This window comes from Euprymna scolopes, chromosome 19 (genome assembly GCF_053919585.1).
Source record: "Euprymna scolopes isolate OS-2025 chromosome 19, ASM5391958v1, whole genome shotgun sequence".
NCBI classification, from domain to species: Eukaryota; Metazoa; Mollusca; class Cephalopoda; order Sepiida; family Sepiolidae; genus Euprymna; species Euprymna scolopes.
This window is the reverse complement of record NC_136500.1, coordinates 101955250-101973873: the sequence shown is the minus strand read 5'-3', so window position 1 is coordinate 101973873 and position 18624 is coordinate 101955250.

Genomic DNA, 18624 nt, shown 5'->3' with positions numbered 1-18624 from the left:
AAGAAGCTAAAATAAAAAATATCGATCAAAAAAACAAAACAGAAAAAACACAATCCAAACAAGCCAAAATAAAAAATATCCATAAAAAAAAACAATCCAAACAAGCGAAAATAAAAAATATCCATAAAAAAAAACAATCCAAACAAGCCAAAATAAAAATATCCATAAAAAAAACAAAAAAAACAATCCAAACAAGCCAAAATAAAAAATACCCATCAGAAAAAAACAATCCAAACAAGCCAAAATGAAAAATATCCATCAAAAAAAACAAAACAAAAAAAAACAATCCAAACAAGCCAAAATAAAAAATATCCATCAAAAAAAACAAAACAAAAAAAAAATCCAAACAAGCCAAAATAAAAAATATCCATAAAAAAAACAAAAAAAACAATCCAAACAAGCCAAAATAAAAAATATCCATAAAAAAAAACAAAAAAAACTATCCAAACAAGAAAAAATAAAAAATATCCATAAAAACAAAACAAAAAACAACAATCCAAACAAAATAAAAAAAAAACAATCCAAACAAGCCAAAATAAAAATATCCATAAAAACAAAAAAAAAACAATCCAAACAAGCCAAAATAAAAATATCCGTCAAAAAAAAACAAAAAAAAAACAATCCAAACAAGCCAAAATAAAAATATCCATCGAAAAAAACAAAACAAAAAAAAACAATTCAAACAAGCCAAAATAAAAAATATCCATCGAAAAAAACAAAACAAAAAAAAAAAATCCAAACAAGCCAAAATAAAAAATATCCATAAAAAAAAACTATCCAAACAAGCAAAAATAAGAAATATCCATAAAAAAAAAACAATCCAAACAAGCCAAAATAAAAAATATCCATAAAAAAAAACAATCCAAACAAGCCAAAATAAAAAATATCCATTACAAAAAAAAAAATCCAAACAAGCCAAAATAAAAAATATCCATCAAAAAAAAAAACTATCCAAACAAGCAAAAATAAGAAATATCCATAAAAAAAAAACAATCCAAACAAGCCAAAATAAAAAATATCCATCAAAAAACAAAAACAATCCAAACAAGCCAAAATAAAAAATATCCATCAAAAAAAAAAAAACAAAAAAAAAACAAACAAGCCAAAAAAAAAAAAAAAAAGCCATAATAAATAAGAAAAACTAGGCGCTCCCTAAGTCAAACTGCGTATAATATCGGAGCTGATGCGTATTTCGCTAGAGAGGTAGCACTCGTGTCGTGTACATCCGACAAATATTTTAGTTTTATTCATTTATTTTACAGAGTTTCTCTGTCCTTTTAAAATCTCCTTTTTCATTTTGTCCTTTGTTAACCTCTTGTAGCGACCACTATATTTGGTCGGAACAGAACAGACATTCTCATAGCAATCACTGTCAATGCCCATGGATTTCAGAATATGTAAAGACACAACATGCGATAAAGGAACTATGTTGCCTTTCACGTGTAGTGATACAACAAATAGTCTGGAATATTCTAGAAAACAGGTATATAAGCTTTTGCATGAGTAAATAAAACCAATCCAGTCCAGTTCAGGATGCAGTTCTACGAATAAACATCATCGTCTTGTGAGACGTAAAATCACCAACATGACTTTGTGCACGTCATGCACCCTAAATTCTCAGTATAGAAAGTACCATATCAAACGAGAATTAACTCTTTTCAACAAGTTATTTCGAACCGCTATTTACATATATAATGAACACACAAACACACACACACAAGACACATACATGTTTTAATGACCATTTTTCTCCAGAAAATAATTGTCTGTGTTCCCTAGGGACTGCCAAACGATTGTGAAGGATGGACCGCATGTTTCCGTGACGTCAGATTTGTGTTAACTATACGAACTATGGAAAAGCAGAAGCGACTTAATGATTTTTTAAAACCTTTGTTTACTGCAATTAATAATTAATCTTTGTTATAATTTTGTTAGGTTTTAAGATTTACACAGTTTAATGATTAATATTATACACCTTTGTATATCAAATGTGAAATACGGTTTTACTGAATTTTCATTTGGTTACCTACGAGGTTCCATATTTTGTTCGGTAAAAAGAGACATACAAAATATGAGGGAAGGCCCACAAAATGCATAATATTTGTGCAATAATATTTTCAAATTGGTTTTAATCTGGCGATAAAATAGCTGACAAGAGTCATGTTTATATTAAAACTTAATATTAAAAAAAAAAAACAATTGATTAAAAATCTATGTTGTAGCGGAACATTTTGAAATAATGGAATTTTAATCGTTTTAATATTTTAAAAATTAATTAATGTTTACGAAGTTTCTTTTTTTTTTTTTTTTTTGGCAATTCAACCGATTATAGTATATAATTAATTCGAAAAACACTATTTAAAAAAAAAAAAACGTAATAATATTAAGTTAATATCAATTTTTTTAATTGCAACTTCAAGGTAAATTTTTGTTCAATATGTGTATTTAAATTTTAAAAAAATAAATATTTTTTACTTATTGGAAATTTTATGTTTAATAATAAATAGAAATTTCGATAGATTTAAATATATTTTGCTCGAATTTCGAACAAATAAATGGGGGGTGGACACGCATTAAAAAAATATTTCTCCTCGTATATTTTACAAAAACTGCATTTTATATGTAATTTCATTCTAAAATGGATAAGTATCGAAAATTTCACGAAAATCTGACCATTAGTTGATTTTTGCTAGATTTATTAAATACGGGTATGTTTTCACGTTCGGAATACCTACTACATGGGAACTTTATTTTAAAGCGCCAATTATGTAAACACGATTTTCGTCTCGCAATTTTTTATAAAAAAAAAAAAAGAAAGAAAAAACAGTTTTACTTTATAAAAATCCAACGTTGCTTTCATTAAGAAATTGTTTCATTAAACTTATATTTTCGTAAGCAGAGTTTAAGTAAATGGTTTTACAATTATTTATTGTGTTGGTTGGTTGGTTGGTTGGTTGGTTGGTTGTTTTACGGCATATCAACCCTTTTCGGGTTATTTAATGCCGAATCCAAAGACTTTGAAGAAAAATTTTTTCTAATAGAATATATTTGTTGTTTTCACGTCGGTTTCTATTTAACCCATAGTTGGGACCCTAACAGGTACTACCACTCCGGGTCAGAGTGGACCTGGGAGCAATGGTAATTAAAGGGTGGTTCCACACTCCCCAAAGCCCACAAGCTGGGGCCTCACCACTGGATATAGTTTAAGGTCATATCCAGGACCCCCATTGAGGGACTTTTACCCTCTGCAGGGGGGCAGTTGGCGTATTCTAATGCCCCACCGACAGGGCCTATTTATTGTGTAGAGACATGCAAGAAACATTGAAATGGATGGATAAGGAACGTTTCAGTTGCACGTACATTTGTTATATACCCATGAAAATTCTGCGGGCATAAAAACTAAAACTCTGCTTCTTCACATGGACGATCAAATTGTGAAAAATTTTTATGAGAATTTAATTCCATAACGGGTACGTACAGTATAATTTTTAAAAATATTTTCATTTTTTAATGTCTTGATTAAACCAAACAAGTACCAAATAAAGTATTTTCTTGTGTTTGAACGTTTTAAATGAATAAATGTGTGGATTTTGTGTGGATGGCACAAGGCTTGAAAGTACTGATTTTTATGATAGGTGTGTCGCAGGAGGGCTTGGGGGTTAATATGGTTTATTTCCTGGTGGAAACAGTCTATAATCTATTTAAGTCAATGCGTGTGTGTGTGCTTGTATTGTAAGATATTGGGATACAAATATTTAAAAGGAAGTTTGAGTTCTTGCTGGATGTGGTAAATTTCCACGATGGTATTGTAGCCTGCATAAAACCATGACGAGTGTTTTGGCATCTCACAAACATGAAGCTTCCACGTGCTGCACTTGAGAATTTGGAGAGAAACTGCTTTAATTTTGGTGCGTAAATGCTGCTTCGGGAGTGATCACCATATTCAAGAGTGAGGGAGCGTAAAAATAGTTCCTTTGCTTTTATGTATGCGTGTGCTTTGCGCGAGCCTTTTCTAGTCTCACGCAAAAACACGCGTTCGCATCTCAAGCTATATTACTTGTTATATACATACGCGCACACAAACATACGCGTGCACGTCCACACACGTACATATATTCACATTCGCGTATATACACTCACATTCACGTGTATAGACACACACGCTAATGTACACACATGTACTCACATACGCGCACACGTACGCACACATGGACAACGTCACTTCCCCTTTCAAAGGAAATTCACACATGCGCAAAAGACCACCGGAAACAACTATAAAAGGAAGAGACAAGCTGTTTCCAGCCCTTTTTTGCGGATCAGCTCTCGAGCTGAGAGGTTTTTTGATTAGCTTGGCAACATCACGTACAGATATACGTATATCACATAGCGTGTTTTCTGATACAGGAGGAAATATTGGGGGTTGGCGGCCTTGGTCGCAAAGGGTAGAATTAGCTGCAAAGTTCTTGACAAAGAGTTTGGCTTTGTCTGATGCTGACGAGATTACCTCAGGTCCATTGATAATAGTTGGGATAGAGCACACGCTTCTGTTCAGGATTCTGTTTGCTATTTGCTAAAACTGGTGGGAACCAAGCCGCTGCTCAGCTACTTTGGACTTAACAGATTGAGCATACAACTCTCTTGCGTTCTTTATTACTTTCTTACAATGGTTGCTGGCAGTCCTGAAAGCAGTGGAAAAAGTGATTTCTGTGCGCAATGGCAGCAGCACATTCTGGAGAGAACCATGGCTGGCTGTAAGGTTTTTGCTGAAACTTTTTAGAGGGTATGAAACGGTCAATACCTACAATTAACCATTCAGTCAGGTCTAATACTATAGAGGACACATCCTTTTTAAACATGGAATGCAGAGGTAGATCAGATATAAATGTACGGAAGCTATCCCAGTCAGCCTTAGTGTATCGATATACTGTATGATGGAGAGGTACGTCTGGGGACTTATTACATTTCATTTTTTCTTAATTGATACAACAGAGTGGTCGGAAGATCCAAGAGGCGACAGAACAGAAACTGAACATAGTTCAGGGCAAGTTGTGAGAAAAAGGTCTAGTAGGCTCGCATACTGGCCGTCATTGTCGGGCACACGGGTGGGTTCGTGAACAATCTGAGTGAGGTCATAGGCAATGGAGAAATCATGACAGAATCTCCCCTCATCATCGGTCTTGTTTGAGTGGGTCAACCATTCGACGTTGTGAACATTGAAGTCTCCACATACGTGAATGTTAGCTGAAGGATAAGCAGATAGGATTTGGTCAATTTTCTCAGATATGCTTTGAAAGATAGTAACTCCGCTGTTATGGGGGCGATAGAGAGTAAATATAAATGCAGTAGTGTGAGCTAAAGCAACCCGAAAGCACATATAGGGTAAGTTAGGATCTTCCCTGGAGATGTCCCTACCACATGGAAAGCTATCTTTAATATAGGCACATATTCCATGCCCATGGCGATCTTGGGGGTCAGATTTAGAAGTTAAGTTAGAGTATCCTATAATTGCAAATTCTTCTAGGGAAATAGCCGTTCCAATGCCAGTTTCACTTAAAAATAAAAGGTCTGGTTTAGTCTCCTGTAATTGGGTTTCAACCTCTGGAAGGTTAGAACGTAGACCCCTGATGTTGGAGAAGGAGACATGGTAGTAAGCTAATCAAAAACCTTGATTCCAGTAAAGCAACTGGCCCTGACGGTATTCCAATTATAGTACTCAAAAAACTTCAACCTGAACTAGCGCCCATACTTACAAAACTGTTTAAACGTTGTCTTAAGGAGAATAGTTTCCCATCTCCCTGGGAAATTTCATCAGTATGCCCTGTATTTAAGAATTCAGGTGATCGCTCATCCCCCTCTCAGTACAGGCCAATAGGTCTCCTGTGCGTCATGAGTAAGTTGCTAGAATCTGTGTTAAATAGAGAAGTAATCAACCATCTCAACAAAAATAACCTTCTTAGTGACACTCAATATGGTTTCCGTTCTGCTAGATCTACAGCAGATGTGCTTACAGTTATATCACATAGGATTAGCAAATCTCTCGACGGTGGCAATCTTTCTAGGGCAATTGCTCTTGACATATCTAAAGCCTTTGATAGGGTATGGCATAAAGGTTTACTTCATAAGATCGCTAGCTATGGTATAGCTGGAAAAGTCTTCTCAATTATTAAATCATTTCTTTCTGATAGGTTCATAAGAGTAGTAGTTGAGGGGCAAAAATCAGAAGCTCACAGTATTAATCCCGGTATCCCTCAGGGGTCCATCCTGGGCCCAACTCTTTTCCTGATCTACATTAATGATCTTCCAAATCACATCCTTACATCATTTGCTGACGACACTACCATTTATGGTAGCACATCTAAGACAGTAAACGACTAAGTTCTCTCCAGTTCTCTCTCCTCTGATCTTGAGCACGTTGTACAATGGGGAAAGGAGTGGCTGGTTACTTTTAATGCATCTAAAACCAAGCTTCTATCTTTACATCATCAACATTCTAATTCACATCTGGCATCAATTGAAATGAATGGCTCTCGTCTTGGGGAGGCCTCAAGTTTTGACAAGCTTCTGGGCTTGACCATTACTCCTGATCTTAAATGGAACACGTACATCAAATCTGTTGCCAAGGCCGCTGGAAAAATGGTGGGATCTTTCTATCGATCCGGTAAATATCTCACTGCTGATTATATTCTCTATCTATATAAGAGCCAGATACGTCCAAGGATGGAATACTGTTGCCACATCTGGGCAGGAGCTGCTAGAAAGGACTTGTCCTGCCTTGATAGAGTTCAAAATAGACTTCGTAGCCTCGTAGGAGATGTCTTTTTCTCCTCCTTGCAACCTCTATCTCACAGAAGAGATGTTGCGAGTTTGTCTCTGCTTTATCGTTATTTTCATGGAAAGTGTTCGACTGAGCTTCAATCTATGGTCCCCCCCCCCCCGCCAAACTTTCACAAGAAACACTCGTCTAGCTGTAAACACTATCAATAATTCCCCCCACTCTTTATCTGTGCCTAAACCTAAACGTAGATTCCAGAGGTTGATTCTTTCTTAGAACTGCACGCCTGTGGAATTGTCTTCCGTTTTCCTGCTTTCCGGCTGACTACAATATGGTTGTGTTCAAGTCTAACGTAAATAAGTTCTTGATGAGCCGTTCCATATAAGTTATCAAATTTACCAAATTTTCATTACTAATGATTACTATATTGTCCAATTTCTACTGTACACTCTTTAACCCTTATCCTTGAGTGGCCTCTTGGCCTTGATAATGTGGTGATGTCTATGTAAAAAAAAAAAAAAAAAGGCGCACGCTTGCATGCGTCACGTCCCCTACGACTATGTATGGGGCACGAGCTAACAGACAGTATATACACTTTATACGTTTTCTATCTCCATGGCCTGGATTGACTTTTTCTCATTCTACAATAGACTTTCCTCCTCACCAGCTAACAGTGAGAGACGCACACCAAACTGGATTGACTTTCTTTCTTTCTCTCTCTACAACAATGACAAGACACCTCGTCAGACTTGGCAGAAAACAAACACGGAGCTACCGACTTCATACCAAATTTTTTTTTTAAATTTGAGCTCGACAAACATTTTTCACGGTTTCCTGACATTACCCTGCAACAAACGCGAGGAGCAAAATCACATAGGCCTATGCAATTCTCTCCCGCACAGCAGACGCAACAACAAAGAAACAATTACAGGACATCCCTATTAACACATAGTAAGAAGCTGAATTAACAATGAGTTGAGATGCACCACGCACACGGATAAACTCACAACTGGATGTTTTGTTGACACCGGCAACTGGAAACAAACGCTTGTACAGACAATGTACACACACTACCGCGGATTCACATGTGAAGACAACAGCAAATGGAAACCCGTTAAATACAAATGAAGGCACAACAAACGCCTGTACAGACAATGTACACACACTACCGCAGATTCACATGTGAAGACAACAGCAAATGGAAACCCGTTAAATACAAATGAAGGCACAACAAACGCCTGTACAGACAATGTACACACTCGACCGCAGATTCACTTGCGAAGATACCGCCAACAGACACATGACGTCAACACGAAACAAAAATTTTCCTTCCAAATGAACAATTCACTTCACTATCCAAGCAACTCGTTGCACATGTCAGCACACCAAAAAAACAACCAAACAAATATCACCCTAAAAAAAAAGAGTAAACGCTTTTTTCCACACGTAATAAATACTTTTTTTTTACGAAAACACTCCGTTTATTTAAACAACCACACCAACAATACAAAAAAAAAAAAACAGGACGAACAGTCAATTGCCGAAAACATTACTTACAAAAATATACACTGCATATATTTTTTTCCTAGGAAGGGGAGTATTGTGCGAAAATATACACTGCATATATTTTTTTCCTAGGAAGAGGAGTATTGTGCGAGCCTTTTCTAGTCTCACACAAAAACACGCGTTCACATCTCAAGCTATATTACTTGTCATATACATACGCGCACACAAACATACGCGTGCACATCCACACACATACATATATTCACGTTCGCGTATATACACTCACATTCATGTGTATAGACACACGTGTACTCACATACACGCACACGTACGCACACATGGACAATGTCACTTCCTCTTTCAAAGGAAATCCACACATGCGCAAAAGACCACAGGAAACAACTATAAAAGGAAGAGACAAGCTGTTTCCAACCCTTTTCAGACCAGCTTCCGAGCTGGGTGGTCAATGGACCAGCAGCATGCCTTTTCGGCAGGCGCGCGCACACGCGTGCCTGACGCCACTTGCTACTATGTGGGACAAAACGCTAACAGACCGTATGTACACTTTATATGCTTTCTCTCTCCATGAACTGGATTGATATTCTCACTCTTTCTCTCTATATATACAACTTATCTCTGAGAATACCTTCATGTGACTGACTGCTAACATGGCACGCAGTTTAACTGATTTCAACCCTCTATCCTTTTCTGTGTCTACACGCTGGACTATCATTCCCATTTTACACTACATTACTCACTTCTCTTCCCACGTGCGAACAAACGATAGTGACCCGAACGTGAGATGAATACACATTTTTTTTTTTTTTTTTTACATAGGCGTCACCACTGATCAAGGCCGATCGGCCACTCAAGGATAAGGGTTAAAGAGTGTAGAGTAGTCAAAAGGACAATATAGTAATCAATAGTAATGGAAGTCCGGTAAATGTGTTAACTTAAGTGGAATGGCTCATCAGAAACTTGTTCACGTTGGACTTGAAGACAACTATATTATAGACAGCTGGAAAGCAGGAAAACGGAAGACAATTCCACAGGCGTGCAGTTCTAAGAAAGAAGCTTTGATCATGGAATCTATGTTTAGGTTTAGGCACAGATAAAGAGTGGGAAAAATTATTGATAATGTTTTCAGCTAGTCTTGTGAAAGTTTGGCGAGGGGGGACCATAGATTGAAGCTCAGTCGAACACTTTCCATGAAAATAACGATTAAGCAGAGACAAACTCGCAACATCTCTTCTGTGAGATAGAGGTTGCAGCGAAGAGAAAAGGACATCTCCCACCAGGCCACAAAGTCTATTTTGAACCCTATCAGGCAGGACAAGTCTTTTCTAGCAGCTCCTGTCCATATGTGGCAATAGTATTCCATCCTTGGACGTATCTGGCTCTTATATAGATAGAGAATTGCATCAGCAGTGAGATATCTACTGGATCGATAGAAAGATCCCACCATTTTTCCAGCGGCCTTGGCAACAGATTTGATGTACGTATTCCATTTAAGATCAGGAGTAAAGATCAAGCCTAGAAGCCTGTTAAAACTTGAGGCCTCCCCAAGACGAGAGCCATTCATTTTAATTGATGCCAGATGGGGATCAGAACGTTGATGATGTAAAGATAGAAGCTTGGTTTTAGATGCATTAAAAGTAACCAGCCACTCCTTTCCCCATTATACAACGGGATCAAGATCAGAGGAGAGAGAATTGGAGAGAACTTAGTCATTTACTGTCTTAGATGTGCTACCATAGATGGTAGTGTCATCAGCAAAAATGTCTACGAATGATGTAAGGATGTGATTTGGAAGATCATTAATGTAGATCAGGAAAAGAGTTGGGCCCAGGATGGACCCCTGAGGGGCTCCAGCATTTATACTGTGAGCTTCTGATTTTTTTCCCATCAACTACTACTCTTATGAACCTATTAGAGAGAAATGATTTAATAATTGAGAAGACATTTCCAGCTATACCATAGTTGGAGATCTTGTGAAGTAAACCTTTATGCCATACCCTATCAAAGGCCTTTGATATGTCAAGAGCAAATACCCTAGAAAGGTTGCCCTAGAAAGGTTGCCCTAGAAATTGCCCTAGAAAGGTTGCCTCTGTCGAGAGATTCGCTAATCCTATGAGATATAACTGCTGTAGATCTAGCAGAACGGAAACCATATTGTGTGTCACTAAGAAGGTTATTTTTGCTGAGATGGTTGATTACTTCTCTATTAAACACAGATTCCAGCAACTTACTCATGACGCACAGGAGACTTATTGGCCTGTACTGAGAGGGAGATGAACGATCACCTGAATTCTTAAATACAGGGCATACTGATGAGATTTTCCAGGGTGATGGGAAGCAATTCTCCTTAAGACAACGTTTAAAGAGTTTTGTAAGTATGGGTGCTAGTTCTGGTTGAAGTTTTTTGAGTAATATAATTGGAATACCGTCAGGGCCGGTTGCTTTACATGGAATCAAGGTTTTTGATTAGCTTAGCAACATCAAATACAGATATTTGTATATTACATAGTGTGTTTTCTGATACAGGAGGAAATATTGGGGGTTGGCGGTCTTGGTCGCAAAGGGTAGAATTGGCTGCAAAGTTCTTGGCAAAGAGTTTGGCTTTGTCTGATGCTGACGAGATTAACTCAGGTCCATTGATGATAGTTGGGATAGAGCACACGCTTCTGTTCAGGATTCTGTTTGCAATTTGCCAAAACTAGTGGGAACGAAGCCGCTGCTCAGCTACTTTGGACTTGACGGACTGAGCATACAACTCTTTTGCATTCTTTATTACTTTCTTACAATGGTTGCTGGCAGTCCTGAAAGCGGCTTTAGTTTCCATACATCTATTACGTCTGAAGCAGTGGAAAAAGTGATTTCTGTGCGCAATAGCAGCAGCACATTCTGGAGAGAACCATGGCTGGCTGTTAGGTTTTTGCTGGAACTTTTTCGATGGTATGAAATTGTTTATACCTACAATTAACCATTCTGTCAGGTCTGATACTATAGACGACACATCCTTTTTAAACATGGAACGCAGAGGAAGATCAGATATTAATGTACGGAAACTATCTCAGTCAGCCATAGTGTATCGATATACTGTACGATGGAGAGGTACGTTTGAGGATTTATTACATTTCATTTTTATCTTAATTGATACAACTGAGTGGTTGGAAGATATTAGAGGAGACAGAATGAAAACTGAACATAGTTCAGGGCAAGTTGTGAGAAAAAGGTCTAGGAGACTTGAATACTGGCCGTCATTGTCGGGCACACGGGTGGGTTCGTGAACAATCTGAGTGAGGTCATAAGCAATGGAGAAATCATGACAGAATCTCCCCTCATCATCGGTCTTGTTTGAGTGGGTCAACCATTCCACATTGTGAACATTGAAGTGTCCACATACGTGCATGTTAGCTGAAGGATATGCTGATAGAACTTGGTCAATTTTCTCAGATATGCTTTTAAAGATAGTAACTCCGCTGTTATAGGGGCAATAGAGAGTAAATATAAATGCTGTAGTGTGAGCTAGTGCTACTCGGAAGCACATATAGGGTAAGTTAAGATCTTCTCTGGAGATGTCCCTACCACATGGAAAGCCATCTTTTATATAGGCACATATTCCATACCCATGGCGATCTTGGGGGTCAGATTTGGAAGTTAGGTTAGAGTATCCTTTAATTACGAACTCATTTAGGGAAATAGTCTGTCTAATTCCAGTTTCGCTTAAAAATAAAAGGTCTGGTTTAGTTTCCTGTAATTGGGCTTCAACCTCTGGAAGGTTAGAACGTAGACCCTTGATGTTGGAGAAGGAGACATGGTAGTGGGGTCTACGTTGGAAGTTTCAGATCCGGGTTTAATCGTGTAGTTTTTATTGAAACTTGTCATGATGGAATTTTGGAGTTTATGGACTAGGTCGTCAGCCTTGCTTAGAGCAGGACAAAGAGGGGAAACAAAGAGAGAAAAGTAACGGAGAATTTTTTTTTTTTTTTTTGTAGCACATGATAAGGTAAAGCTGTAACAATTACCCACTAGTATGGCATCGAGAGGCCCCACCAGACTACTGCATGGTCCAGAATCCATTCACCAAATGGCAATACAGCAGCCCCAGTACTTTGCGCCTGCTGATAAGACAGCTTCCTTAGTGGTTAATCCAAGGTTCGGGTCCCTGACTATCTGGCGGATAACGTCAGCCCAGATAAAACGTTTACCTCCAGCACCCTTACTAGTGACATGGCTACAAGGATAGACATAGAACAGAAAATTTCCGCCATCTCTGTCGACTGTTCACGCAAAATACTGCCAACCTAGAATACAGCTTTTTCTTCTCCCTTTGTCAGTTTATTTTATCCAGCAATTGAGTTTTTGTTTCCTTCTTTCCATTCGTTTCATTATTTTCTTTTGTAACGGGATTAGGATTTATATATCCTAGTCCTCTACAGCTTTTATGTATGCGTTTGCTTTTATGTATGTATATGGTTTTATGTATGTGTGTGGTTTTATATATGTGTGTGGTTTTATGTATGCATTTGCTTTTATGTATGCATGTGGTTTTATGTATGCGTGTGATTGTATGTATGCATGTGGTTTTATGTATGCGTGTGCTTTTATGTACGTGTGCACTTTTATGTATGCGTGTGGTTTTATGTATGCGTTTGCTTTCTATGGAGGTCAGGCGCGAACGAATAACCAATAATTTTATTATACCATCCCTATTTAAGTTAAAACATACTTATCAAAGTATTATTATTTATTAAAGTTTGTGCCCATTTCGATTCTATGGAGGCCAGGCGCGAACGCAGATCCTACAATTTTATTATACCATTCCTATTTAAGTTAAAACATACTTATCGAAGTATTATTATATAGGTTTTTTTTTTAATTTTTAAAGGTTTTTTTTTTAATTTTAAAATTTTTTTTATGTATGCGTGTGGTTTTATGTATGCGTGTGGTTGCATTACAACATTAATGATAATGTATGCATGTGGATGCATTGCATTACAACATTAATGATAATGTATGCATGTGGATGCATTGCATTACAACATTAATGATAACGTATAGACATTTCAAAGTGGTGATCGCTGTTGAAATGTTCCTGCTTGTTATTTATTCCGGCCGGACATAGTAGCACTACACACTAAAAACTTACCCAGCTAGGTAGAAAACGGACACTTAGAAAAATTGATTATTATTCTTTTTAAAACAAAATAAATAAGTATAAATATTTTTTGAAAATATGGTTCTCTTGTAGGAGATGTCTTCCTGATTCCTAGCAGCGGTCGACATTAGTGAACTTATTTTTTTACCAATACAGTCATTAACAATGTTGCTGTTTGCTTTTTTTTTTTAATGTTTAGCATTTTTCAAACTGATATAAAGTTTTGCACAAGAAAAATAATTAAATTCAAACAAAAATCATTTTTCTTATTTCGAATTATTTAATCGAGTGAAAATTCCATTTTTTACCTGATTATTAAATTTAATGTGATTGTCGCATGGTAGAATAACACAAAACCTACCTTAAAAAACTTTTTTCTAGGGAATGTGGGTATGCTGAAAACGAATATTGCGTGTAAAATTGGGGCCAGAAACTAGTTTTCATGATACTGAAAAGATATTTGTAGAAATGAAGTCAAAACAGAATTCTCATCCTAACGTTTAAAAACAACTTTATTGGTTATCTTTGTTAGTAAGAATTAGGAAACGGGTTAATCATTAAAAGAGTTCCTGTGGGGAAACATTGATGATTATACAAGCCTGTTGAAAGAGAAAAGTGTTCAATGGATACGTATTGAAGTTGGTAGTCGGGGTGTGCGTCCATATATGGACGGAGGCAAAAGATTAGATAGTCATGTGGTAAAAAGAGAGTATGTGTGTGATGCATGTGGAGATAGCCATGGTTGTATTCCATCATAGTTGAACACCATTGATGAAACATATTGAATGAAAAATCCTCTCTTGATGATAAGAAAGTTCTGAAAAATTCAGAAATGAGTTAATTAAAATTGTCTTTGCTGAAAAAAAAAAACGAGTTTAGAGAAGAAAACATAGAAGGGTCCTATAGCATCAAGGTTAGTTAAATTGAAATTAATTAAAAATGTCCCTTGTTAACAAAAAGTTCTAATAAGAGAACTAGAAAAATCCTGTAATTGTGATGTTTGCTGTCGTCATTGTGCAATTGGCTTGCGCTGCTATGAGAAAGTGTAGTGAAGCCAAGACGACTATTCTCCAATACATTTCTTTCTCTCTACTTTTCCCTTCCTTCCTTCTTTTCCCTCTATGTGACCAGAGGTTGTAGCCAATCAGGACGGAAAACAGTTCTGGTGAGAAAGAAGGAGATACAAAAAGTTTGGGAAGCAAAAAGACGGAGAGATGATGAGTTGTTCCAGAGTCAGGGGACAAATGAAAATCCCAACATTCCATGACCCGATACTACTTGTACACTTCAGCGTACAAGTAGTATCGGTTTTATACGTAAAAGTATACAAGTAGTATCGGTTTTATATGTATATAAAAGTAGTATCGGTTATACAAGTAGTATCGGTTTTATATGTATAAGTATACAAGTAGTATCGGTTTTATATGTATATAAAAATACTATACAAGTAGTATCGGTTTTACAAGTAGTATCGGTTTTATATACATAAATGTCTTTTTTCTTTATTATTATTCCCAGGTCGGTTTCTAGACCGTTCCAACACTCCTGTTTTCTTATTAATTTCGACGACTCCCCAGAAGGGGGGCCCACTGAAATGGTGAACTACCCAACAAGAGTTACATTATGGTAACCGCCATAATTTGCTGAACGTCCGATGTCCATATAGACACGGACAAACGATGGCGACGTAACAGCAAAATCCGAGGACAAACACAAAAAAAAAAAAAGTAAATATATATATAAATCCGCCTAAGGAAGTGCCGATAAAATATATTTTTACTGTTTTGTGACACGACTCACCCTATCAATAGGAGAAAACAAAAAGAAAAAAGAAATTACGTGATTCCCTCCGAGTAATTTACGTGATTCAAATAGGATTCGGCCTGAGATGTCGTGTAAAATACAAAAAAAAAAAGTCCAAATTAATGGTAGGACGCAGTTGTACAAAATTCTAAAATTTTGCTCGGATACACAAAAAAAAACCAACAAATTTTCAAACACGCATACAAAAATAGAACATTTAATTGTTGCCATTTTAAGCACGTGTAGAAATTCGCCCAGACAATAACACAGTGTTGTGTCAAAGACATTGATGAAAACTATATAATATTTCTAAAAAAAAAAAATTTTTAATTTATATATATATATATATATATATATATATATATATATATATATATATATATATATATATATACTAGCAAAAGTACCCGTCGTTGACTGGGTTCAAAAACAGCCTACAGAAAATGGACTCTGATTTATGAAAGTATGATAGGTTATGAAAAGGAAGAGTTGTAAAGAGATAGCTTCGAATTTGGGGGTATCAAAACCAAAGCAAAATATGATGAAAGTAAAAATAAAATAGATAAACCCCATAATTTATTATACCATACCTGTTCACACTGAAACACTTAGCACAATATTCTGTGGATCTATATTAAAAAAAAACTTATTAAACTTTGTGACATATTTCCATTCTATGGAGGTCAGGCATGAACGAACACCCCATAATTTTATTATACCATATTTCTTCAAACTGAAACATAATTATCAAAGTATACTTACACAGATAGATATGAAAAGTCTTTATTAAAGTTTGTGACTATTTCCATTCTATGGAGACAAGGCGCGAACGCAGACCCCACAATTTTATTATACCTTCCTTATACTTATCAAAGTATTATTATATACATTTATATCAAAAACACTTGTAAACGCTTTTTTTTAATTTTTTATTTTCATACTGTGTGGATCAGGCGCGTACACAGACCCCACAATTTTAATGAATCATCATTATGCCAGACAACATACCCATCTCTGTGTCTCGATACATCTTCTATCATTATATGTGATCAGTTTTCCATAATAGTCAACCATAGAGGAGCCTATTCATGACCAGACACACACACAGACGTTCAACTTTATATTTATATATATATATATATATATATATATATATATATATATATATATATATATATCTTATTATAATATAAAGCTGAACGTGTGTGTGTGTGTGTGTGTGTGTGTGTGTGTGTGTGTGTGTGTGTGTGGTCGGTCGGTCACAAATAGGCTCCTATATGGTTGACTATTTTAAAAAAACTGATTACGTATAATGATAGAAGATGTATCGAGACACAGGAATGGGTATGTTTGATCTGGCAGAACGGTGGTTCATTAAAATTGTGGGGTCTGCGTTCGTGCCTGGTCCATAAAGTATGGAAATAAAAAATTTAAAAATTAAAAAAAAAAACGTTTACAAGTGTTTTTGATATAGATGTACATAAGAATACTTTGATAAGTATGTTTTAACTTAAATAGGGATGGTATAATAAAATTGTGGGCTCTGCGTTCGCGCCTGGTCTCCATAGAATGGAAATAGTCACAAACTTTAATAAAGACTTTTCATATCTATCTGTGTAAGTATACTTTGATAATTATGTTTCAATTTGAAGAAATATGGTATAATAAAATTATTGGGTGTTCGTTCGCACCTGACCTCCATAGAATGGAAATATGTCACAAAGTTTAACAAGAATATTGTGATAAGTGTTTCAGTGTGAACAGGTATGGTACAATAAATTATGGGGTTTATCTATTTTATTTTTACTTTCACCATATTTTGCTTTGGTTTTAATACCCCCAAATACAACCCTTCCTTTTCATACTTTCATAAATCAGAGTCCATTTTCTGTAGGCTGTTTTTTGAACCCAGTCAACTTTTGCTAGTATATATATATATATATATAATTTTTTTTTTTATCAATAACAGTTTGAAACACAAGTCTCTTGATTAAAATTCAACCTCTGGTGAGTAAACGCTGTTCTTTCCTTTCTATCATACCTAGCCCCCCCCACCCCCACCCGCCATTTCTTTTGGTCGCGGCTACGAAAAATATTAACAAAAAATGATGATGATGATGATGATGATGATAAAATAAAAATAAAAAATAAAATAAAAATAAAAGGGTTTGTATTACTGTACACATAGATTCGAAAAAGTTTTCAAAAAACAAATATATAACAAATAAATGTTATCAAAGGTAAGATAAGTTACTTTTCTACCAAAGTGGATATATTTTTCGTGTTTTTATTCAATGTAACATGTTTATTCAGCTCGAAAACCATACAGTGTTTACTAGGCACCGCCAAAAATGGCCGAAAAATCAAGTTGTTGTTGTTTTTTAAAACGAAATTACATTTATTAAAATCCATTATTTCTGAGTAACTTTTTTTTTCCAGAAAGATAAAACCCTGAATTTTATCATATAGAAAACAGAATAATGTAAAACTTTTTCTACTATTTTTAATTCAATTTTAAATGTTAAATTTTCCCAAAAAGTTAACAATTGACATTTTTTGTCTTGCACAAAAAACGTACTTAAATATTTAAAAAAAAGGGTTTTTGAAATAATTAATTAATTTATTTATTGTCTAACTAAGATTTAGGATGATTTTCTAAGAAAATATGCAAAAATATTATAATATAAGTACCTGAATTTCAAATAATTCCACTTATTCATATAGGTAACCAAATATTTCGCGTTGACGTAGAGTTCAGATCGACTCTGTTTACGTTTTCTTTGGATGATAAGAAAACTATGGAAGACCAAACAGGCCAAAAAAAACTTATTTTTCGGTGACGAAAATTTCAATGTATTATTAAGCTGAGGCTGGCCAGTACCAGATGGGTGACCATTTGTATGCGTTTGGTTTTTAATGTGTATGTGTGTGGGGGGCAGGCTCCCAAAAATGGGGGGGGGGGGGCAATTTAAAGCTGAATAAAAAAAAATTATTTCAGCGCGTTTGGTCCACCGTAGTCGAAAGGCGGCAAACGTTTTCAAACGGGATCGAAAAAAATGATGCTATTTTTAACACAAAGGGCACAATATTTATCGAATTTTTTTTTTTTGGTATCGATTATTCAAAGCATGCCCTGTTTAATAATGGTCATGCATTATTCGGCTCGCTAAAAAAAAATTGTTAATTTATTTATCAAAAATTTTAAAATAGCTTTTTTCGTATAAATATTAAAAAATTTTTTTTTTTTGTTTTGCTTAACTTAAATTAATTATTTTACTTAACATATTCACCGAATTTCACACTTCAAAACTCAAAAGCGGGATAATTAAACACAATCGAAGTTCTGATATTCAGACGTCAAAATAAGGTATGCAAACAATTT